The following is a 26138-nucleotide window of genomic DNA, read 5'->3' on the forward strand; positions in this document are numbered from 1 at the left end:
AAAAAAAATTTTTACAAATAATAACAATAGAGTGCCAGGCAATGGTGGCACACACCTTTAATCCCAGTACTCAAGAGGCAGAGGCAGGTGGATCTCTTGTGAGTTCCAGGACTGCCTGGTCTATAGAGTAAGTTCCAACAGCCAGGGCTGTTACACAGAAAAACTCTGTCTCAAAACAACAACAACAAATAATAATAATAATAGAGTAATGAGTAAAATTAATAGGCTAGGATATAGCTTTCCATGCTTCATCATTAACCATCATTATAAAATAAATTAGCACCAAGTACATACTTTTCATTCACTCCAGACAACCAAACTTTCCTTCTTTTACATAATATTGGGTGTCCTTGGGTCTGGAGAGATGGCTCAGCAGTTAAGAGGACTGGCTGTTCCTCGTAGAGGACCAGAGTTCAATTCCCAGCAGTCATTATGGCAAATAACAACTGTCTGTAATTCCAGTTCCAGGGGACCTGACAACCTCTTCAGGCCTCCACATTCCACATGCACCAGGCACACATACAGTATGCATAAATACATGTAGGCAAAACATGAAATGAAAAAATTTCAAGAAAAAGAAAACAAACAATAAAAAAGGCTGGGCATCCTGATAGCCGACATAAGCACTGTTAGCATGATACAGTTTTCACCTAACTGAAGGACTGCTCTAACAGGCCAACACCTCATCATCAGCTTGTTTAACACCACCTATCCTTTGAAGTCAATGTACAACTATCAGTGTAGACTTGAAGACATTTGTCAAGAATTTGTGAGAAAAGGGTAAGCTGCAGGAAACTGTAAAACTGTCACATAACACTTCAATACACACGTAGGGAAGAAGACACCGTACAAGTGAAATTTTACTAGTTTATGCAATGTTGAGGTCTAAGCTAACAAAATTTAGGCTTCTGGCTCTAACATCTACATTCCAAACACAATTTATTATGTGCCAGATACTAAGTGGAGCCCTTTAAAAAGATCATCTTTATTCCTACTCTGCAGAGTTGTGAGATACAATACTCATTTTAAAAGATAAAAGATAGGAGGACAAATTAAAAAAGGGGAGGCAGGATGTGGTGGCGCAAGCCTTTAATCCCAGCACTTGGAAAGCAGACACGGGTGGATCTTGGAGTTTGAGGCCAGCCTGGTCTACAGAGTTCTAGAACAGCCAAGGAAACCAAAAATACCAAAAAAACAAACAATAGCCCGGCAGTGGTGGCGCATGCCTTTAATCCCAGCACTCGGGAGGCAGAGCCAGGCGGATCTCTGTGAGTTCGAGGCCAGCCTGGGCTACAGAGTGAGTTCCAAGACAGGCTCCAAAGCTACACAGAGAAACCCTGTCTCAAGAAAAAAAAAAAAAAAGAAAAAAAAAACCCAATATATTTGAGATAGGGTTTCTCTGTGAAGCTGTGACTGTCCTGGAACTTTGTAGACCAGGCCGGCCTGGAACTCAGAGATCTACCTGCCCCTGCTTCCTGAGTGCTGGGATTAAATGCATGTGCCACCAATGCCCGGCTGACATTCATCATTCTTTTTGTCTATTTGCTTATTTATTTAAGTAGGATATTTATTAGACAGTGTCTCATTGTGTATCCCTTGTTGGTCTACAACTTGCTACTTAGGTCATGCTAGCCGCCACCACCACCAACCGGCAAAATATATATATATATATATATATATATATATATATATATATATATATATATATATATATTTTAAATGCGAAAGATGAATGTCACACAGCTATTGTCAAAATAAAAATTTTTTTAACAAATCTGACCAACTTCAAACCTGTCTGTACTCTACATTTTTTTCTAGTTCCAAAGAAAATGGAACTTCTTCCTACATCAAATTAGAAAAATAGTGTGTAATATTTGAGCCAAGTTATAAGGGCATTTTAAATTTTTTAAATAAAAGGTTTAAAAGCAAAAAATCCATTTATGGCGATACCTACTGCTTGGATATGAGTAAAAGACACAAAAGTTACAGTCAAAAATCTATACTACTTTGGTTAACTATCAATACACTTGACAAACACATGACATTTGGCAGACTGTTGCTGCTGTAGCTCATATTGTTAATGCTAGCAAAATCCTTTTTAAAAAACTTCAATCAAGCCGGGCGTTGGTGGCGCACGCCTTTAATCCCAGCACTCGGGAGGCAGAGCCAGGCAGATCTCTGTGAGTTCGAGGCCAGCCTGGGCTACCAAGTGAGTTCCAGGAAAGGCGCAAAGCTACACAGAGAAACCCTGTCTCGAAAAAACAAAAAACAAAAAAAACAAAAAAAAAAAAAAAAACTTCAATCAGAGGTGGCTCTGTGGTTGAGAGCACTTGTTGCTCTTACAGAGGGTCCCAAATCCAATTCCACACACATGATGGTTCACAACCATCCATAACTCCAATTCTAGGGCATTCAACTCCTTCTAACCTCTGAAGGCACCATGCATGCACATGATATACAGATACATGTGACTCCAAGTGTCTGTGGAGGCACTATACAGTTATAGGCAGTTGTAAGCCATCCAACATAGGAGCTGGAGCTGAGCTCGGGTCCTCTGGAAAAGTAACAAGCACTAACTAGTAATTGCTGATCCATCTCTCTAGTCTGAGGACTCTTTTAAACAAATAATTGTTTGTGCTGGGCAGTGGTGGAGCACAACTCTAATACCAGCACTCAGGAGACAGAAAGCAGGAGGATCTCTGAGTTCAAGGCCAACCTGGTCTACAGAGCAATAGCCAAGGCTACACAGAGAAACCCATAGATGGACGGACAGACGGACGAATGGACAGACAGACAGATAAAATACTGTTTCTATTCTTCACAGGAACTAACTACAACTTTTTGAGGGCTAAGGGATAGCTCAGTTGGTAAAGCACCTACCTTTCAAAAGCAAAGCTCTGAGTTCCATCCCCAAAACTCACAGGAAAAAAATGCCAGGAATGCTGGCACTTGCTTGTCATCTGAGCACTATAGAGAGAACTAAGGTTAACTGGCCAGCCAGTCCTGCCTAATTGGTGAGCTTCAGTCCTATAAGGAAGGAAGTTGCTAGATCTCCTGAGGATGCTGCCTAAGGATGTCTATCCTCTAGCCTAATGGCATGTAAGTATGTATCTTAAAGTGGGAAACCAGTTTCAATATTTATAGTAAGTCTACTCAAGAAATCAGTTTATAAACTTAATGGGCTGGAGAGATGGCTTAGAGGTTAAGAGCACTGGCTGTTCTTCCAGAGGACCTGAGTTCAATTCCCAGCAACCACATGGCGGCTCATAACCATCAATAATGAGATCTGGTGCCCTCTTCTGGCCTGCAGGCCTACACACAGGCAGAACATTGTATACATAATAAATAAATAAATCTTTCAAAAAAAAAAACTTAAATATATTAAAGATTCACTAAAAAATAAATGGGGGGATGGAGAATTTCTTTTTTTTTTTTTTTCCGGGAGAGGGGGTTCAAGTCAGGGTTTCTCTGTGTAGCTTTGGAGCTTGTCCTGGAACTCACTCTGTAGCCCAGTCTGGCCTTGAACTCACAGGGATTTGCCTGCCTCTGCCTCCCATAGCTAGGATTAAAGGTGTACACCACAGGCGGCAGGGGGGATAGAGAATTTCTGCAAACAAACCTCAGAAGCTACACTGCAATCTTTATATTAATGTCTAGCTGTTTCCTATTTTATTTTCCCTCTTGGTCAGAGGGGTTCATTGGGCAGATAGATCATTTTACTGAGACACTACTTAATCCCCCATACAAGGCATCTCCTCCATTTTTAGTGAAAAGACACAACTTTCTGAGGCAAATCCGTATAAATTTGAACGCCAGAATTAAATGAATAAGGAATTACTGAAACTTAAGTTTTCTCCTCTGGGGAACCATTTAAAAATAAAGCTGGAGATGTACACAATGCATGTCTGCTATCAGCATTATCACGACTGCCTCCTCTATAAAGTTTTTTGCAAGTATAAAACATTAACTATTAAGCAGCAAATGGAGAACTTTCTTTACTCTTTAAAAGCATCAAACATGGGGGCTGGAGAGATGGCTCAGAGGTTAAGAGCACTGGCTGTTCTTCCAGGTTCTGAGTTCAATTCCCAGCAACCACATGGTGGCTCACAACCATCTGTAATGAGATCTGATGCCCTCTTCTGGCCATGCAGACACAGCGCTGTATACATAATAAATAAATTTAAAAAAAAAAAAAAAGCATCAAACATTAGCAAAGCACCTGAGGCGGGTAACCTCTAATATAAACTTGCAACAGTCACCTTTAATTTGCAAGATTTGTTTGTTGCTTGGTTTTCTTCCTTTCTTCTCTCTTTTTTTTTTTTTTTTTTTTAGGAACTCACTGAGTAGCTCTAGCTGGCCTGGACATGCTAAGCAGACCAAGCTGACCCTAAACTCACAGAGCTCCCCCTGCCTCTCTCTCCCATGTTCTGGAATTACAAGCATGTGCCATCACCCCCAGTTTTGTTTTTGGTTTTGGTTTTTTTTTTGGTTTTTCGAGACAGGGTTTCTCTGTGTAGCTTTGTGCCTTTCCTGGAACTCACTTGGTAGCCCAGGCTGGCCTCGAACTCACAGAGATCCGCCTGGCTCTGCCTCCTGAGTGCTGGGATTAAAGGCATGCGCCACCACCGCCCAGCCTTTGTTTTGTTTTTTTTTAATTCTAATGATTTAAATTACTTTTTTTTTGCCTCAATATGATAAAAATGTTTTCAAACTACGTAAGATAAAGATTGCTTGGCCTTGTGAATGTACTAATACCATTATGTGTTCATTTTAAATGATTTTTCAGGAAAAATTTATTGCTATTCAACATTATTGGTGCTAGTGGTGTAATCATTAAAGGTTTTCTATCCGAATTTCTAACTTTCTCTCCTTTTTTTTTTTTTTTTTTTTTTTGTAAGTAAAGGAAATAGATTCATTAAAGAAAGGGAAGTAACTCCTGGAAGTGGGAAAGGTTTCAAGGGAGGAATACTCCTTCTTGGGTGAATTCCTCCGTATTTCTAAACCAAAAGCCTGGATGGGTGGTGGCACACCCCTCTAATACCAGCACTCGAGAGGCTGAAGACGGGTTGGTCTACAGAGTGAGTTCCAGGACAGCCAGGGCTACACAGAGAAACCCTGTCTTGAAGAACAAAAACTGAAGCCTGAGGAAAGGTAAACCTGGAGCACACTTAACTGAAAGTCAAGAAATCCACTGCTTATGTTAGTCACATCTCTCTTGGGAAAGGCCTCGGGAGGATCATAAATTTCAGGCCAGCCCGGGCTACTTAAGTGAAACCCCAGGAAAGAAGAAAAGGGAAAAAAGCGAAGGGAGAAGGAGGAACAGAGAAGTGCAAATCTACCTCTTGCCGATTCCTACCACTAGCTTGGTATGTGACTCTGGAGTAGTATATTAACCTCTCTGGAACAAAGAAGGCTTTAAAAGTTCTCACAAAAAAAAAAGGCTTAGGAGAAATGAATCATTCGGTAAGCTCAAGGTCATCCTTAAAACAAACTCAATGATGTCTTTTCTATTTAAAAATGCATTAACTATAAATATAAGGTATCATTAGTAGCCTATAAATAAAAAGTGTATATATTAATCAACATTATTTTGCAAAAAAATTTCCTTGTTCTTATGAACATTTCCTACTACAAAGCTCAAAAGTACAGAAGTCTAAAAGCATCTTATTCTGTTCTTGAATGCACTTAGAACAGAAGCTAAATCCTTCTGGCACGTTTTAAGTATAGGTTGTTATAGAAATGTTTTGACAACTAACACCCTAACTACCATTAATTAGGTTAGATGGCCAATCCTCTCCCAGTGTGAGTCTATGTCTTAAGGGATTTTAAAAGGGGAGATGGCTCAGCACATAAAAGCATTGCCACCAAGCCTGAAGACCTGAGTTCCTGAGTTCCATCCCCCACCTACACTATGTCCTCTGGCCTCCACATGCATAAAAATGGTTAAGGGCACCCATACACATGGCCTCTTAATTTGAATAAGCATCACCTTCATTTTGACAAAGTAGTCAAGGTTACTAGTTGGGACTCTCATCATCTGACTTCAAAGAGGTAAGACAGACAATACTTAGATATGTACAGCCAGTGAAGCAGCAATAAAGGAAAGCTCAGAGTTTTATCAAGCCACTGAGAATATATGAACTGCTTTTACAGTTTGGAGCAACTTACTTACCAATACACAGTGAAACAAGTTGAGCCCCTGACTGCTCAGATGATTTAGCACAGCCTCCAAAATCAATTAGCTAGACTTGGAGATTTAGAAAAGGTAAAGGTTGGGAATCTGGTCAGAGAAATTCAGTTTAAGATGTCAATAAAGCACACAAGTGGGAAATAGCACGTTGGCAGTGGGCTACAGAAGTCCAGAGTTCCAAGATAAAGAAAAGTTGGGCATTTAAAACCATGAGATCAAGGTCTAGAGAGATGGCTCAATGGATGGTTAAGAGCACTCACTGGCTGCTCTTCCAGAAGACCCTTGTTCAATTCCAAAGCCTCATCTGACCTCTGCAGGCTTCTGCACACATGTGATTCTAATACATACACTTAGGAACACACACAAGTCTTTAAATATTCTAAATATTTTTCAAAAGAGAAATCAGATAGGAGCACCAAAGGAATGAAGAGGTTAAAGCAGAGACCCCCATGAGGTGGTCCAACAGAAAAAGGTAGGAGCAACGAATCAGGATGGAGGAGGGGCTGAGAAAAGGTCAAAGAGGTAGAGAAAAAAAAGCATGAAACAGAAAGTATTTCAAGAAGGCAAGCAAAGCATCCACCATGCCAAATGCTGCTACTGGGTAAAATAAAATTTAAACTTGCAGAGCTGGAGAGACAGCTCAGCAGTTAAGCGTGCTTGCTACTCTTAGTTGCTAGAAAGTGCTACACATTATTTTATTTATTTTGTTTCTTTTGTTTGTATTTTTTTTTTGAGAGCTTGCTACTCTTCCAGAGGCCCTGAGTGTGCTTCTCAGGCCTTAACTTATATTGTACTTAATTTTCCCTTTAAAAATAAACATGATAGGACTGGAGAAATGGCTCAGCAGTTAAAAGCACTGGCTACTCTTCTAGAGGTCCTGAGTTCAATTCCTAGCAACCACAAGGTGGCTCACAACCTGTAATGAAATCTGGCACCCTCTTCTGGCCCGCAGGCATACATGCAGACAGAACACCATATATATAATAAATCAATCTTAAAAAAAAAAAGTCGAAGCCGGGCAGTGGTGGCGCACGCCTTTAATCCCAGCACTCGGGAGGCAGAGGCAGGTGGATCTTTGTGAGTTCGAGGCCAGCCTGGTCTACAGAGCAAGATCCAGGAAAAGGTGCAAAGCTACACAGAGAAACCCTGTCTCAAAAAAACCAAAAAAAAAAAAAAGTAGAGTTTACACTTCATTAAAAAAAATAAACAGTCGGGCGGTGGTGGCGCACGCCTTTAATCCCAGCACTCGGGAGGCAGAGCCAGGAGGATCTCTGTGAGTTCGAGACCAGCCTGGGCTACCAAGTGAGTTCTAGGAGAGGCGCAAAGCTACACAGAGAAACCCTGTCTCGAAAAACCAATAAATAAATAAATAAATAAATAAATAAATAAATAAATAAATAAATAAATAAATAAATAAATAAAATAAACAAACAAACAAGATAGCCAGGCATAGTGGTGCACACCTTTTATCCCAGCACTTGAGAAACAGAGGCAGGAAGATCTTTGTGAGTTCAAGGCCAGCCTGATTTACATAGTGAATTTCAGGACAGTCAGAAGATCTTCATGGTAAGATCCTGTCCTTAACAAAACAACAAAGTAAAAATATTATATGATTCACAATATTTTTTTTATTTTTAGATTTTATTTTTATTTTATGTGCCTGAGTGTTTTGCCTACATGTATCTATGTTCCATATATGTGTGCCCAGTGCCTTCAGAATTCACAAAAGGACACTGGATGCCCCTGGGACTGGAGTTACACAGATGGTTGTGAACCACCATGTGGGTGCTGGGAACCAAACCTGGATCCTCGCCCTGCAGAACAGCAACTTCTCTTAACCAATGAGCTTTCTCTCCATCACAACAATTTTCTTATTTTTTTTTTCATCTCCATTCTAGTTGTAAACTAGAGGATGTATTCCAATTTTAAACATAAAATCTGTAACAAATATAGCTGATTCTAAATAACTCCATAGTTATCTAAAAGCTAGTGGATAAAACACCATTTTAAAGACCTCACTATTAATCCATGATATCTACTGGTCCATGCTAACCTTGGCATCCTAAGTTTATCCACAGCTCAAAAAACAACTGACAATGTATACACCAAGGGTCTATGCTTATTCTTCCCTGGCTTGCTAACATACATAAAAATTACACCATCTTTCCTTCTAGTTTACTAGCTTTGCTAACTAAAACTTAGTTATGAGAGTTGTTGAAAAGCTACCCAATATCTAAAACCTCAATAGGCTAAAATGTAGACTAAGCTGCACAAAAGCCAATATGTCAGTGCAATAACTGATGAGCTCAATCCTTCTAACTACAAACACATCTTTGAATGAACTCTCTAGTGGGGAATGGTAGCACACACTGGTCTGTAATGACAGCTTCTTGGGAAGCTGAGGTAGAGAATCCAAGTTCAAAGCCAGCTAGTCAGTCTATAAGTAACAAAACCCTGTTTCAAAAACAAAATCAAAAACTAGATGTGGTAGTTCATTCCTGTAATGCTAACAACTCAGGAGAGGCTGAGACAGGATAATTCAAGGTCATCCTGAGCTACACAGTGACCTCCAGGTCAGCTGGGGCTACCGAGTGAGACCCTGACTCATCACCAAAAAAAAAAGCACGGCCAGGGAGATTGTTCAACAGGTAAAGGCCCTTGCCTCCAGATGACCTGAGAGACGCAGACCCCACATGGTAGGAGGAGAGAAAAGACTTCCACAACTTGTCCTCTGACTTCTACATACACACACACACACACACACACACACACACACACACACACACAACAAACACACAAAATGTAACTTTTTAAAAAATTACTATCTCCATCTTAACTTTCAGAAACAAACCACTTACTGTAAGGTTACAGCCTAACTATACTAAAATATACTTTTTTTTCAGTGAGATAACTAAACATAACCAAAGTCACAGGCTATAATTCTGTTTGGTTGGCTGGTTGATTGGTTCATTAGTTTGTTGTTTTTGGTTTTTCGAGACAGGGTTTCTCTGTATAGTCCTGGCTGTCCTGGAACTTACTCTGTAGACCAGGCTGGCCTTGAACTCAGAGATTCCCCTGCCTCTGTCTCCCAAGTGCTGGGATTAAAGTTGCTCACCACCACCACTGGCAAATTCTCACTTTTCAAATGGAAATGAACCATGAAGTCACATCATACAACGCTGTGAATTTATTACTAATCTAATTAACCATACCCTTTCAAGTCATACTAAAGTTAACTTGAGAAAGCAGGTGTTTTATATTGTGTCATGTTAAAAAAGAACCTGAACATCAAATAACTAAGATTCAGAGCTTCTTCCCTCATGCAGCCACACACATGTTAAAAATATATATATATTTTGCAAAGCAGGTATTGCACTTCCTAAATACAAGGTACCTAAAGGACTTGTAGGGCAATAAGTAATTCAAATTAGGGATGAAAGTGACCAGTCAGATCATTCGGTCAAGCCACTATTCAATGTAAAAACTAAAAGCTAGATTAAAGAGTAACAGGCTTCAGTCATAAACCATTTAATAGTTATATCACCATTAATCTGACCTTATTAATCTATTTCAAGTGACATATAAATTTAATTTATACTTGTAAATAGTTTCCTAAAATTAGAGTATAAAGCTACTCATAGCTACCTGTCAGAAAGTTTTTCAATAGCTAAAATAATTTTGAAAAGCCAAATGAAAACAGAAGAGCAGTAAAATAGGTAACAAGTCCCAAACATGTCACATGAGACAGTAATCTACTAGGCAGATCAGAAGGTACAGTAAGACTATTATCAAAGACAAGTGTTGCCACAGTCAAGGCAAATTAATGTCTAATAAAGCAATTTGCTATTTACATGTTTGCAGTGTTGGTCCTGAGTACCATCTGGAGGTTCTTTATAACAAATAAACCAAGGACAATATTGAAAAAGGCTTTAAATTTTACAAATTGCTCCCCTTCAAACAGAGTATACATTGTCCATCAATGAAGCTGAAGCTGGAGAGACAGCTCAGCAGGTAAGATCACACACATACCACTCTGCAGATGACCCAAGTTCAGTTGCCAGCACTCTGTCACAACTAATCCAGCTCCAGTGGATCCAATGCCCTCCTCTGGACTTTACAGGCAACTGCATTTATATGCACAAACCTTACATACACTCAGACACACACACACACACACACACACACTTAAAAATAATAAAGAAAAATATTTTAATTTATTTATGTGCATTGGTGTTTTGCCTGCATGTATATGTCTGTGTGAGGATGTTAGCTACCTGGAACTAGAGTTACAGACGGTTGTGAGCTGCCATGTGGGTGCTGGGAAATGAATCTGGGTCCTCTGGAAGAGCTAGTGCTCTTAACTGCAGAGCCATCTCTCCAGCACCAGAAAAAAAAAAAAAAAAAAATTAAAATAAAAGGCTCTGAAGCTCGGCATGGTAGTGCATATCTTTGATCCCAGAACTCAGGAGGCAGAAGCAGGTAGATCTCTGAGTTTGAGGCCAGCTTGGTCTACAGAGCAAGTTCCAAGACAGCCAGAGTTATACAGAGAAAGTGTCACAAAAATGAAAAACCTTGCCGGGCAGTGGTGGTGGTGGTGGTGCATGCCTTTAATCCCAGCACTTGGGAGGCAGAGTCAGGCTGATCTCTGTGAGTCTACAGAGTGAGATCCAGGATAGGCACCAAAACTACACAAAGAAACCCTGTCTCAAAGGAAAAAAAAAAAAAGAAAGAAAGAAAAACCTCAATAAATCAGAATAAGTAAACTTTATGGCACTTGCAGAAGCAATAGTTCTGTTTTTCTGTTCTGAACACATTCTCAGTGTTCTGCAAAAAAGATATGAAAACATGTATGTACTACTCATGATTTAAGAAGTACTGCTTCACTGGGCGGTGGTGGCACACACCTTTAATCCGAGCACTCAGGAGGCCGAGGCAGGCAGATCTCTGTGAGTTCAAGGCCAGCCTGGGCTACAGAGTGAGTTCCAGGAAAGGCACAAAGCTACATTGAGAAACTCTGTTTCGAAGGGGAAGAAAAAAAAAAAAAGAGAAAGAAAGAAAAGGAAGTACTGCTTCTAGAAATCATGTTTAGAAATAATCTTGGGCTTACACTAGAACTCAATGTCTGCACAAGCTTCAGCTATGACAGAATTCAAATATATATCAAATTCAGTATATTCAATTGCAGAGGTAATGGAAGAAAGCACAAAGTAAAACAACAAGACAACAATGAATCAGAGACATCTTGGATATGCACACAATTATCACCTCCAAGTTCCTTACAACAAACTTATCTAATGACAAAATATCCCTCCCCCCCCCCTCTCTCTCTCTCTCCCCCCTTTTCTCTTCTCTCCTCTCCCCTCCCCTCTTCTCCCCTCCCCACCCCCGCCCCACCCCAGGGTCTCTCTACATAGCTCTGACTGCCCTAATATTTGACCAATCTAAAAGCCACAGAGGTAAAAGGAATAAAGGAACCTATCTCCATATTAACAAAAGTCTAGTCTTCCCAAGAGATTTAAACTTATCACATGTGCCTTATATCCCAGTACTCAGGAAGCAAAGGCTGGTGGATCGCTGTGAGATTGAGGCCAGCCAGGTCTATATATTAGGTTCAAAGACAGCCAAGGCTACATAGTGAGTCTTAGAGAAAAACAAACAAAAAGGACAAACTTGTTGCATATAAACACCTCAACACTCTTGGAAGGAAGATAAAGAGTCAAGTTTCTGGAAGAAAAATGAGCACAAAGAGATTAAGTGTCTCGTCCAGCCAGTCATCGGTGAAGATAAAACCAGAATTCAATTATTTAGCCTGCAAAGTCTAAATAACCTACCTTTCTTTAAAGTACCTACAAATTATTACAAGCTGTAGAATTTCACCCAATAATATGTTTCATCAAAATACTATTTCAGAATTATTTTGAGCAAGGAAATATTGCTTGCCCAAAAACTAATAAAATGAACAGGATGGACCTAAAACTTATTCATATGGTGTAGGTGTGCTGGCTCATGTCTGTAACCCAGCAGGCAGGACGGTGTTTCTTGCGTTTAAAGGCAGCCTAGGTGACACAGAGATTTCTATGGGTATCTTACTCACTATCTCCATAAAGGGGAGGGGACTAAGGGAAGGAGTAGTGACCACATTAAGAGATAATTTTCAAAGGTTACTCTAGTCATCTCATATCCTGCTGTTCAAATTCCCTGCCAAGGAGCAATGAAGGGACACACATGCTCCTTATAATTATATTCTATACATACATCAAATCCCAGCAAACACCAGGCAATGGAAGTGCGCGTCTTTAATCCTAGCACTCAGGAGGCAGGTGGGTCTCTGTTGAGTTCAAGGCCAGCCTGGTCTACAGAGTGAGTTCCAGGACAGGCTCCAAAGCTACGCAGAGAAACCCTGTCTCAAAAAAAAAAAAAAAAAAGTATACTAAAATACATTTCCCTTCAAAAATAAAATCCTTTAACAATGCCTTCTGAACATCTACTTCCTGCATAAACATTGCAAATCTGGATTTTAAAAATGATCAACTTTTTAACTACTTATAGTTAAAATTCAAGCTACTTAAAAATTGGTGCTCTACTCCTCTCTTGCTATATCTAGGCAAGATTCTGACTCCCACTTAAAACCAGTTACTTCAAAGTACAGTACCTACATGAAGATACTCCCCAAATGAAAACCAATCAAGCCAGGAAGTCCCCAAGTATCCAAAGCAGACCTTTTCTCTGAAATCATAGCAGTGCCATACTACATACTCCATGAAGTGCATGGAGTAGTAATTCAAGTTACTTCTATAACAAGATGAAATCTGCTTTTTAGCAAAATCTGACAAGACAGAAATTTCAACTGTCAAGAGAATTCATTTTCCATGATTCTAGGAAACAGTGCTTACTATAAAACAGTCTCAAAGCAGTTTGCTTAATTCTTCCAAATACACTCACTCACACTCTCTCTCTCTCTCTCTCTCTCTCTCTCTCTCTCTCTCTCTCTCTCTCTCTCACACACACACACACACACACACACACACACACACACACACACACACACACAGCTACAGAACACTAAAGGAAACAAGACACTGAAACGTCTGTGCTCAAATTCCTAAAGGTTAGTTCCCATATATCTGGCAGGCTGATGATGGCCTTTATGTCCACCCAACTCTAGAGATATCTTCCCTCATTAAAGCTAACATCACATATACCATCAAAGCAAGCCAAAATACCAAAGAACCAAAAGTCTCAAGCTAAAGTCTACTTTACTTGGGGGAAAAAAAGCTGACAATCTAACATCAGTTATTAACATTTTAAAGGTTAGAATCCAAAGGCTCCATTTCTGCCACTTTTAGAAGCTAGATGTACATTTTTGTCAGCCTAAAGTATGGGACTCAGGTGTTACATCATCCAATACCTGAATACTATCCCATTAACCAGGAAGTATCAACGTATCCCTTCCTCTCTCAGTGCTCTTGATGCTACTGACCTCTGGGATCTGCTCTCTTGCAGCTCCACAAAGACATCTGCCATGCACCTGCTGCTATCCCATTTACTTTACCTCATAATGCTGTATAGCTGTCTGTATGTCTACTCGTCAACAAAGCCAATCAAATACACACCACATACATCCCAACTTGACAGCAGGCATTCAGTTCTCCCTTAGTCCTTCCCATTCACTTTTCTGGAACTAAAAATCAGGTTTCATCATCTCTGTGATCCTAAAAGAATGAACTGTAAGATATGGTACACAACTGAATGTCCTCTATTTTCTGTTAAAATCAGTCTAGGATCCACATCCTCTGTCCATTGTCACAAATGTCTAGTCCCTCTAAGCCTCAAAGTAATCCTCTCTAGTTTTTTTCCTCCTACTCAACTTCTGCACTCTACCTTTTATTATCTCAGTGACCTAACAATTTTGGATCCTCTAATGTCTTAAAACTGTAAATATTCCAATATTTCCTCACACTTCTACACCTGAAATCTTCCAAACTCTTAGGTAACCTACTTCTGAACGCTCTCCAACAGTCATTTCCTGCCTTAAACATAAGCATCCTACATCCCTCACCACATCAACCCCATACAGCTGTCCCTTTCTAGTCAGACATGCATCCATACATCCCTACCAGGCCCTTCCTTCAGCATACGTTCTACTACAAAATACCCTTTCTTCCGCCGCTCTTCTCACTATCCCCTGCCTACTCCCTTCCCTTCTCCCTCTATATCGCACTCCAGACCTATCCCACCTTCTACTGATTTCCCTTCAAACACACCCCCTTCCATCTTCCTCCTCCTCCCCAACTTCTCTCCATACCTCCTGCCCTGGGAATATTTCCTTCCATATGTCCCACACCTCACCTACAACTCCATAAACAGCCCCCCCTTCCCTTATGCCCCACACACCTGTCCCTTTCCACGGTGCCAACCTCAAGGTTCCTCTTCTGCTGTTGCCCACCAGTGTTTCTCACACAAACACCCTCCATTTCACTTCTGCTACTACACACACCTCCTGCCTGGACACCTCTTTCCATCCAATCACCTAACCATTTCTCTCCGAAACCCCTCAAACTCAGTCCCTGTGCCAATCACCCCTCCCCCCATTAGCCCCAACCTCCTCTCCCATGAGTACAGGACAAACATCTGCCTTTCTCCTCTAGTTTGTCAATCCCTTCCATCTCCCTCCATTCCTCTGGGCCAGACACCCATCAAGGGACTCCTGGAGCCCTGGGCACACAGAGTGTAGACAGACAGACACACACACACACACACACACACACACACACACACACACACCCTCCTACCTGAACATTCTCAATTTCATCCGCCACCACTTGAGAGAACCTCCTCCCCAGACACTCCTTGCCCGCCACACTCCCCGCTATGGACCCCTCCTCCGCCATTTCCCTTCAGGCGGTCCGGTGGCCTTCCCACTCTCTGCCCGGTTCCCTGCCCCTTACATACAGCCCTAACCGGGGCATCTGCTCCTTCCATTTCAGCCTAGAGGTGCCCATCTTCTCCCTCCCTCCACCATCTCACTTGCCCCTGCCCGCCCCAAATCCCCCTTCACACACGTCTGAACCCCCAAACGGAACGTCCTCCTTTCCTCTCAAATCCAACCTAGGCCCCCAAGGGCCCCCAGGCCTGCCCTTGAGGCCCTGGTCACCGTGGGGCCGGGTCCCTCAACCCTCCCGTCTCCCTAAATCTGCCCACACCCTGTGCCCGCCCCCCGAGCCTCTCCCCGATTCCTGCCCGCAACGTCCTCCAGCACCTGCCCTGAGCCCAGAGCCCTCCCACCTTCCCCGAGCTCGCGCCCCGCACGCTGCCCACGCCCTCGGGAGACTCGGGGCCGGGACTCGCGACCCCGACCCCGAAAGCAAGCAGGGCGGCCGCAGTCCTGACACGGACCGGCCAGGCACCGCAGCGGCGGCCACAATGCCCAAGCCGCGGGGCCAGGATTGCGCCGCGCTCCTCGCCTCGGCAGCCGTCGCCGCCGCTGCTAAGGACGCACAACAAACAATGCGGGGCCCGGGCCGGCTCCGCCAACCGCCTCAACCGCCGCCTCAACCGCCGCCCGCCCGGGATGGCCCGCCGCGCAGGCGCCGGCCCCGCCGCAGCCTACCCGCGCCGCCGCGCTCCGCCCGCGTCCGCTCCCCGCTCCCGCTCCGCCGCCGCCGCCACCTCCTCCGCCCGCGTCTCCGGCTCCTCAGCACAGCGGCGGCGGCTGCGGCGGCTGCTGCCCTGGTGGCGCTCGCGGATCCGAGATCGGCTTCGGCGGCGACCGCGGCGGCGGCGGCGGCGAAGACCACGTGACGGCGCCGAGCACGCCCATTGGCCGAGCGGGGGGGGAGGGCCCGCGGCTGCTGGGGAACGGAAAGCCCGCCCCCTCGCCCTCCGCGCGCCCCCTGCACGCGCGCTCTGCCGCACCTGAGAGCTCCGGCCAGCGCCCGCCGCCGCCGCGCCGCCGCCTGCGCCAACTGCGCACCTGGGAGCGCGCAGGGCGCTCAGACCCGCGGCCGCCGCCTGCACCTGCGAGACCGCTTACGTAAACTGCGTCCCGCCCACCTCGCGGCGCCTGGTTCGGGCGGCGGCCGCACCTGAGCCCCGCTGCGCCCGCAACGTAAGCGCTGCTGAGCGGAGGCCAGCTGCTGGAGAGAGGGAAAGGCGCGGAAACTTCGTAACTGCGGAATCTGAGAGCAGCTTCCGGCCGCAACAACGAGCCGGTCTTCCCAGGCTCCACGCCCCGGTGCGGGACGCTTCCCCACCCTCAGCCTCTACGCAAACGGAGTAAGCGCCGCAATGCCTCCCCGGGTGGAGGAGGGGCAGGCTGTACCCTGGCTGAGTAAAAGACTCCAATCCGTCCTGGGCTCCTCTCCCACTTGGCGGTTGTATGACCTTGGCCAAGTTACAGAACCGCTCTGAGACTCAGTTTCCACTTCACAGAAACTAAAACAATAGTTCCAATTTAAGAGCCGTTGAGCAGATGGCATAAAACAATAGATATGAATTTTCCTGGCACATAGCAAGCACGAAACAGAAATCAAAATCGCCTCTCCTCTATCCTTAACGGCCTGGGAAATGTTTTCCCTCCTTAGGGTTATGGCAGACTAGCTGAAAACATACCCACTTTGTTTCAGCAGTGGTACTGGATACAACTATTGGCTGGCATCTTCTTGGTGGTAAGCATTCTGCCAGCCAGATCAGCCCCTACTATGTGTGTGCTGCGTGCTCCATACTGTGCAGGGAGCTAGAATGCCCTGGAGAATGAGCCAAGGTCTTTAGCCTAAAGCAAATTCCTGACAAAGAACTTGACCACTTAATGCAAGAAGACAGCAGTGGACTAACCTCCCACGCCAGTCTCCCTGATGGTACTCTTCTCATCTTGTTACAGTTCTAGACACAAATATTAACAGATACTCAGTGATAGGACATGTTTGCCTGGCACGGACAGGATCCAGGGTTGCATCCACAGCACCATCAAAAAATATAACCGCTATGCTTCATTCACAGAACAATGTGTCAATACTTAGTTGAAAAGCTTTAGCAGTATGGCCTTCAACTTCAGGGCATACACACTTCCCTTTGCCCCTCCTTTGGGCCAACTTGATCCTTAGGTAACTACAAAACTGTCCTTTCCAGAGTATGCGCAAGCCTGTAACAACCTCTGAGCTTCCTTAAGTCTGTGCGAGGCCACAGACCACTATGTATGAATGGCCTTCTGGAAAGCAGGTTGTTCAACCAGCTCAAAACATACTCCCTCTGGAGCTCCTTGGCTGCCCAGCTTGCACATCACCCTGTTCAACAAAGCATTGTTATGTCACTGAACTATAGTCTTCCCTGGATCGTAAGCACCTTAAGGAAAGTTCATCCCTCTGTCTGAGTAAGTTGGGGAAGAACACATGCACAGAGGATGAGCTCATTAAAGCTGGGTTTTGCAGTATAAAAGGAAGTCTGCCAAGGGAGAAGAAATGCTGCAGTGTAAAGATCCAGGTTCACTGCACACTAGCTGTGTGACCTTGGCAAATCTAGGTCTTAGTGCTCTCCTCTGTCAAATCACACATAATTCTGCATACCTCGGAACGCTGTTACAAAAAGTCAATGAGACTACATTTAAGGTATTTGGCCCTTAGAAATCCAACACTTAGAAATTGTATTACTTTTTTTAAAATAGGAAGAGTATATGGCATTAAAGATTCAGTAGTATCTCTTATTTTGATTTTTATTGGGCTTATAACTCCAAACATTCATAACAAAAATGAGCAAATGAGACTAGGCTAGATGGCTCAGCAGGTAAAAGTGTTTGCTGCCCAGCCTGACAAACCTGAGTTAAATCCCAGAAGCTACATGGTATAAGAAAAGAAGCCCACAAGTTATCCTCTAACCTACTTCCACAGAAATGCTGGCCACGTGTGCCTACACTAGTACATGACAGCACAAAAATAAAAAATAAAAACGTAAAAAATAAAGCAAGCAAGCAGGGCAGTGGTGGTGCACGCCTTTGATCTCAGCACTCAGAAGGCAGAGGCAGGTAGATCTCTGTGAGTTTGAGGCCAGCCTCGTCTACAAAGAAAGATCCAGCACAGCAAGAGCTGTTACGCTGTGAAACCCTGTCTCAAAATAAATAAATAGCTTTAAAAAACAAGCAAATGGCAAAAGGTAAGGAGAGCATAAAAGTATGAATGTGGGGCTGGAAAGATGTCTCAGCTGTTAAGAGCACTGGCTACTCTTCCAGAAGACCTGGGTTCAATCCCCAGCACCCAGATGGCAGCTCATAGCTGTCTGTACTCCTGTTCCAGTTGCCCTCATACAAACATACCTGCAGGCAAAACACCTATGTACATAAAATAAAAATAATTTATTTTTAAAAAAGAATTTTAAAAAGTTCCCATGTAAAAGATGTCATCCTCTGTCCCTGACTTCACTCCATCAATACTTGCAGAGAAAATTCTGTCGTGTCTCACATATACACGTCCAGAGAAAGATTTAAGTTGTAGCAGGTGTGGTGCTGCCCACTTGTGATCCTAATATTTGGAAGGCCAACAAGGAAGGATCAGAAACTCAAAGTGTGAAACACTGTGAAACTCTGTCTTGAGAAGCCAAAAATAAGGGGGTGAAGTGTGGCTCAGCTGTAGAAAGCTTGCCTAGCATGCACAAAGTCCTGGGTCCCATCCCCAGAACTACATAAATCAAGCCTATAATATTAGCAAATGGCAGGAAGAGGCAGGAGGATCAGGATTTCAACGTCAGCCTCAGGTATAGAGCAAGATCAAGAGACTGAAGCCAGCTGAGACCTGGGTTTTTATTCTTGTTATTATTATTATTATTATTATTATTTATACAGAAGAGGGTGCCAGGTTTCATTACAGATGGTTGTGAGCCACCATGTGGTTGCTGGGAATTGAACTCAGGACCTCTGGAAGAGCAGTCAGTGCTCTTAACCTCTGAGCCATCTCTCCAGCCCCCTTGTTCTTGTTCTTATTTTGTTGGGTTTTATGTTGTGTTTTTTTTTTTTTAAGGAAAAAGAAAATTACAAACAGCTCATGTATCTATAATCTGCATCTTAGATTTTCATAGAAAAAACATTAGAGCCGGGCGGTGGTGGCGCACGCCTTTGATCTCAGCACTCAGGAGGCAGAGCCAGGCAGATCTCTGTGAGTTCGAGGCCAGCCTGGGCTACAGAGTGAGTTCCAAGACAGGCTCCAAAGCTACACAGAGAAACCCTGTCTCAAAAAAAAAAAAAAAAAAGAAAGGAAAAGAAAAAAGAAAAAACATCAGAAAGAAACATCAATCACTTCTGGATTTGCCTGGAAAATAGAATTGGATGTGAGAGTAGAGGACTTTACTTCCACATTGCTTGAATTTTTAAGTATACATTTTAAAATTACATGTATGTATATATATATATATATATATATATGACTACGTGTGGATATGTGCACATGAGTGGAGGTACCCATAAAGACCAGACATGTCAGATCCCTTGGAGTTGGAATTATAAGCAGTTATGAGCCACCCAATGTGGGTGCTGGAAACCAAACTCAGGTCCTCTGCAAGAGCAGCACCTGCTCTTAAACACTGAGCATCTCTTTAGGCCCTGCTTTAAACTTTTGAAGAATACAAACACATATGTAATTCTTTAATAGTTTAAAGAATATCTGCACATCATAAAAACATGCATTTCAACCATAATTCTTTATTATTACTTTGAGGGTGACTAGGGGGTAGTTGTTTTTTATTTTGGTTTGATTTCATTGTTTGAGACAAAGTCTCATTATATAACCCAGGCTGACCTTGATCTGAAGATCCTCCTGTCTCAGGCTCCCAAATGCTGAGGTTACAGGTATGAGCCACAACTACTGGCTTAACATAAGTCAGTTTCCGAATACTTGGGATATTTTTATGGATTCTCATAAATTCCTTCTGTCTCCTTCCCTATTCCCAGTCACTAGTCTATTTTCTGTCTCATATATACATTTATGTGTGATACAATTTTTTCCCTGTGGTACCAGGAATTGAACTCAGAGCCTCATTCATACTAGGTAAGCATAATGAAATCAGGGCTGGAGATGTAGCTCAGTTGGTACAGTGCTTGCCTAGAATACATGAAGCCCCCAGCTCCATCTCAGTGCTACATAAACTAGCAGTGACAGTACATGCCTGTAATCCCAGGACTTGGAAGGCAGAGCAGAGGAATGAGAAGTTCAAGATCATCCTCAGTTATATAAAGAGTTCAAAACTAGTCTGGGCTAATAAGACACTGTCTCAGAATGTGAAACAAAGAAATCCACCATTTATAAAAAAAAGAACAAAAGCATTACCTGCTTATCCCATCCAGTGGTAATGGTCACTGTTAATATAACCATTCACTAAATTGGTCCAATCTTTTTCTGTGCATATAAATATATATTGTTGTTGCTTGAGTTAGGTTTTCACTCTGTAGCACAGGCTGGCCTCAAACTCATGGGTAATCCTCATGCCTCAGACTCCCAAGTGCATGAGCTACCATATCTGGCTTAATATATATCTTTTACAAAGTAAGATTATTGTATACTGTCTGAATTGACATTTTTCATTAGTACAAAGTGAATACACCGTTTTTATTGTTTTTTGGGGTTTGAAGGGTTTTGTTTGTTTGTTTGTTTGTTTGTTTGTTTCAAGACAGGGTTTCTCTGTGTAGCTTTGGAGCCTATCCTGGAACTGGCTCTGTAGATCAGGCTGGCCTCGAACTCACAGAGATCTGCCTGTCTCTGCCTCCAGAGTGCTGGAATTAAAGGCATGTGCCACCACAGCCTGACTTTTTATTGTTTTTGATACAGAGTCTCTCTATGTAATTCTAGCTGGCCTGAACTCACAGAGAACCACCTGCCTCTGCCTCCAAGTGCTGGGATGAGGGGCAGGTACTGCCACATCTGGCTGAATACATCTTTTTGTTTGTATGCTCTTCTTGTATTTTTCTGCATAATATTGTTTTTTTTCCTTTCTTTCTTTCTATTTTGTTTTTTGTTTTTGTTTGTTTGTTTGTTTTTGGTTTTTCAAGACAGAGTTTCTCTGTGTAGCCCTGGCTATCCTGGAACTCTCTCTGTAGACCAGACTAGCATCAAACTCAGACATCCACCTGCCTCTACCTCCCAAGTACTGGGATCAAAGGTATGCGCCACCACCAACTGGCTATAATGTTGTATTTTATGCATCATTTAATTAAAATACACTCCCTATAATGGGTATTACATACTTCCCAGTATTTCCATTATTATAAACAGTGGGGAGATAGTTGACATGGTAACATCTTAAAGCTTAGCCTATTTAGAAATCACATCTAACTTCAAAGGCCAGCATTGCCTGTTTCAGCCATTCTTAGTACAAACATTAACTGAGATCTTATATGTGGAAGTCCCTAGAGATTTAAAAAAAGAAAGAAAACAGTTATGCTGTCCCAGTACTCATTGATCTGACATAAATAAATAAATAAATAAATAAATAAATAAATAAATAAATAAATAAATAAATGGCTGTGTTTTTGAAAGGAGGAGTGGATGGACTCTGGTATAACTTCCAATACAGTGTTCTTGGTCCAAAAGACACTGAAAGATGACACTGTGGCCAAGGGAAGAAATATCCAGAGCAGTGCTGTCCATACAGTAGATGTGGCCATTTAAATTTAATGTATTTAAAAGTAAATATAACGTGGGGCTGTAAATACCTCAGTGGGTAGAGTGCTTGCATCACATACAGAAAGCTCTGGGTTCAATTTCCAGCACTGCATAAAGTCAAACAGTGTAGCCTATGCCTATAATCCCAGAACTTGGGGGGTGGAGGCAGAAGGATCAAAAGTTCAAAGTCATCCTTGGTTATATAGCAAGTTCCAGGCCAGCCTGGGCTACATGAGACCCTGTCAAAAAAAAAAGAGAGAGAGAGAGATAAAATTTAAAATAGAGAAACATTAGACACAGTTAAAGCTCTCCAGATCAGTCAGCACTGATCAAGAGCTCAATAACAACAAAGCAATAACAGTTACAGTCATACCTCACTTCCAAGCCCGTGTCCTGGCATCCCAAGTTGGTCTGGCCATCTCTCTTCTTCTTCCCCCACCACTCTGTCTTCCTTCTCTTCTTTTACAAAATCAGATACTGAACAACAGCCCGGTCTCTCTCTGGTGCCTGGTTGCCCCCCTTTCCTACTCCCTAAGGAACATCACTCCATAGCTTGTCCTTCTTTAATGTGGCCAGTCACTCTCTACTGGAAATTTTCCATTATTAAACAGTCCCTTCTATTGTTTTTTTTGTTTGTTTGGTTGGTTTTTTTGTTTTGTTTTGTTTTGTTTTTTAATGAAACAAGATCTCCAGGCTGTTCATGTGCATGCTACAGCTTGAGAAGCACTGGCCCAAATGCAACAAGGACAGACCAATCAAACGGAGCCTCCAATTCCCAGGTAGGATTGCTGTTGCTGATGAGATTCTCCAAAATGGTAAATAACCCTTGGTACAGTCCAGGAAAAAAAAAAAAAAAAGAGGGTATACTCTTCATTCACTTTGCATAGCATTTGCCTCCCTGGAATAGTAAATCATGCTGGAATGGACTTTGTTCATTTGAAAACTGGAGTGAGCTGTCACTCTTAGATAATTACGTAGTAAACTTTCCCCTACATAAGTATTCAAAAGTCATGCAGTGTTATGCACACACTGTACGACATCAAGCATCTTTGGTTTCCTCCTATCCCAATAAATGTTGCTGTACTACCCAGATTCAGCACAATATCTAGAAGCTACCCCCAAGAATCCAGAACTACAGGCTATCTATCATTCAGTGGCTACCTGTGACCTATTTGGATGTCTGCTATGCTTCTGTCAATTGTTCCTAACTGCTGAATCTTTCTCCTAAATCTAAACCCAAGTCAGTTTGTAGAACTTGTAGAAGTTACGTTAGCCACTGATCTTGAATAAGCCATAGACAGTAGGCCCTATGTGGACAGAATTTATTGTTCTCTCTTCTCTTCACATTCCCTTAGAGAAGTGTCCTGCATTATTCATATATTATCTGTTGGGTTACAAAAATTCCCATTACTTTTATGTTTAATTTTTTTTTTCAAGACAGGATCTTTCTGTGTAACCCTAGCTATCCTGGAACTCCCTCTGTAGACCAGGCTAGCCTCAAACTTAGAAAATGCCTGCCTCTGCCTTCCAAGTGCTGGGATTAAAGGCGTGCGCCACCACACCTGTCTGCATGCCCTTTCTTGGATGACAAATCTCAAACTGATTTCAGGAGAGAAGAATCTACAAGAATAAACCAGGGTCTTGGGATGAGGAAGCCTCTACGTCTTCCAGAATTTGTTCTAACATCTGGATACATCTATTAGAGCCGGGCATGGTGGTGCACACCTGTAATCCAAGCCCTTGGGAGGTTGAGGCAGGAGGATTGCCACAAATTCAAAGGTATCCTGGGCTACATACTGAGTTCAAGGTGAGCCTAAGATAAATCCCCAGATCCCCTGTAAAGTATTTCTAGAATTCAATTTTCAGTCTTCATTTTGGACCCAAGTGATTATCTAGACTCTAGATTCTAGAGTGACAGTCTAATGTTAAATAGTGAGTCTTGGCTGGGCAGTGGTGGCCTTTAATCCCAGCACTGGGGAGGCAGAGGCAGATGAATCTCTATGAGTTCAAGGCCAGCCAGGTCTACAAAGTGAGTTCCAGGACAATACCCAGAAGCTACACAGAGAAACCCTGACTCGAAAAACAAAACAAAACAAAAATAATAATAAAATTTTTTTTTTTAAAAAGCGAGTCTTATCTGGCTATGATTCTGTCCCTCATTCCCTTCATTTTTTTCTTTTCTTTTCTTTCTTTTTCTTTTTTAAAAAGTCTCACTGTGTAGCCCTGGCTAGCCTGGACTCCCTATGTAGACCAGACTGGCATCAAACTCACAGAGATCCATTTTTCTCTGCCTCCTGTGTAGTGGGACTAGGGGCATGTGCACTATATCCAGCATCTCCCCTTCCAGTATTGTCTAGATATCATTGGTTATAACACTTTGCACTTAATAGGTAAGAGCCAGCAAAGCTGCTAACCCTTGTAGAACAGCACAGTGGAATCTTCTGGACTAAAATACAAATAGTCAGACTTCAAAAGGGTTCCTGAGGAATGATGGATTTCTGGGCCCATTTCCTGAATGTCCCCTTGCATCTTACCTCAGTCCCATGACCACTCTGCAACAGTGTCCTCCCTTCAATAAGGACTTCTACAAAAAAAAGTGGTTGTGGGGTAGGAATGGGATGCAGTGCAGAATCACAAAGAGAATATTTGCTCTCATTGTAAGCCAGCTGGATGTGTAACTAACCCCGGCTGGTTTTAACTGTATGTTAGAGTATTGCCAAGAGACTTGGTTTTTTGTGTGTGTTTTAATTAAAATCAGCCTATTAAGCATTAGTTAGTTTGTTTGTTTTAGGTGTTTTCGAGACTGCGTTTCTCTGTGTAGTTTTGGTGCCTGTCCTGGAACTCAATCTGTAGACCAGGCTGACCTCGAACCCAGGAGGCTCTGCCTCCTGAGTGCTGGGATTAAAGGCGTGTGCCACCACCACCCGGCTTTGTTTGTTTTAAGGGAAGTTTTTCTTTCTGTTGGGAGAAACCCATAGTGTAGAAGAAAAAGAATTGGAAATGAGGTTTCTTTCAACGAAACATAAAAGGTAGCTTTGACTTTGAAATCACATAAATGGTTCATGCAAATATTTAAATCATTAAATCTTATAAATTTTAAATAATCACTAAGCCAAACACAGGCCCAAATATGAACATAACATTATGTGAGATTTGTAACATATCTACAAAGAAGAAGGCTCTACATGTCATTACACAGAACTGGACCATGCCCCTTTTGGAGCAACAGTTTATCCACCAACATAAGCAGGAAATAACATAAGCCAAGCCTGAACCTGGGATGTATAGCCACATTAGAAATCAAGGATGCACTCAAGAGCTGAACAAGGCCACTCTCAAAGGCATAAGGAATCAGTTTAAGGGAGCTGTCATCTGGCAAAGACCAGACAATGAGGTTTATGATAAAGAATATAACACCTAACAGAAGACTTTGACCAGGCTGTGGTGGTGCACACTTTTAATCCCAGCACTCAGGAGGCAGAGCCAGGAGGATCTCTGTGAGTTCAAGACCAGCCTGATCTACAAAGAGAGTTCCAGGACAGGCTCCGAAACCGAAAGCTATACAGAGAAACCCTGTCTCCAAAAACTAAAAAAAAAAACAAAAAACAAAACTTTGAATATGGACGAAGCCAGAAGTTCGAACTGGGTGTTTTTAAGGCTCCAACTTGTTATGTAAAAGTTTATTATTGCATTTAAGGGTTTGGGGTGAATGGCTCAGTGCTAGAGTCCTTACCTAGCAAGCAACAAGAGCTGGATTTCATCCACACATTGCAAAAAACAGCTTGTGGGGGTAGGGAGCTTAAGTATTTATGGGAGAAGAATCCTAATAATAACAATGGTCTTTTATTCAATGCCCTGTAGTTTACAGAGAGTTTTCCTGTACCTCATCCCATCACTGACTGTCTACAGATGTTCTTAGATTCTCTGAGAAACACAGCAGCCTCTTCATACAAACAAGGGCCGCAAGACTGGGCTTCTACACTGAGTGCCACTAAATAGGAAAGTTCTGTCTTGGAAATTTAACAAAACTGGAGAGGTTTGCTTTGCTTTGCTGGTTTATTGTGTGTCTGATCATGCAATATGAAGGTCAGAGGACAACTTTTTTGTGAATCAGTTCCCTTTCAACCACGTGGATCCTCAAACTCAGGTCGTCAGGCTTGACAATGAACACCTTTACCTACTGAGCCATTTTGCAAGTCCCTTAAAGTTTTCCTTTTAAAAGAAAAGAAAGTTAAATTGTTTTGTTGCTGTTGTTGTTTTGTTTTGTTTTGAAACAAGGTTTCTTTATGTAGTCCTGGCTATCCAGCTCT

The 26138-nt window shown here is 42.5% G+C and overlaps 1 protein-coding gene and 1 long non-coding RNA gene across 7 annotated transcripts in view; one reads left to right on the forward strand and one right to left on the reverse strand.

Annotated features, from left to right (window-relative positions):
* The window catches only part of Strbp (spermatid perinuclear RNA binding protein), a 134851-nt gene extending 117724 nt beyond the window's left edge, over positions 1–17127 (reverse strand). For 2 of the 6 annotated variants that reach the window (XR_009378712.1, XM_059260203.1), the window contains exon 1: positions 15801–15946. The gene's annotated coding sequence lies outside the window, so the exon portion shown is untranslated. Of the gene's footprint in view, positions 1–15586; positions 15679–15800; positions 15951–17023 lie in introns of those variants that run through there. The other 4 variants (XM_059260201.1, XM_059260204.1, XM_059260197.1 and 1 more) reach the window with 4 other exon arrangements.
* LOC131908985 (uncharacterized) lies at positions 16197–25874 on the forward strand. The gene is made up of 3 exons (XR_009378713.1): positions 16197–16465; positions 22514–22607; positions 25690–25874. It is a non-coding gene; the product is annotated as an uncharacterized LOC131908985 (long non-coding RNA).
* The last annotated feature ends 264 nt before the right edge of the window (positions 25875–26138 follow it).

This window comes from Peromyscus eremicus, chromosome 4, assembly GCF_949786415.1.
Source record: "Peromyscus eremicus chromosome 4, PerEre_H2_v1, whole genome shotgun sequence".
NCBI lineage: Eukaryota > Metazoa > Chordata > Mammalia > Rodentia > Cricetidae > Peromyscus > Peromyscus eremicus.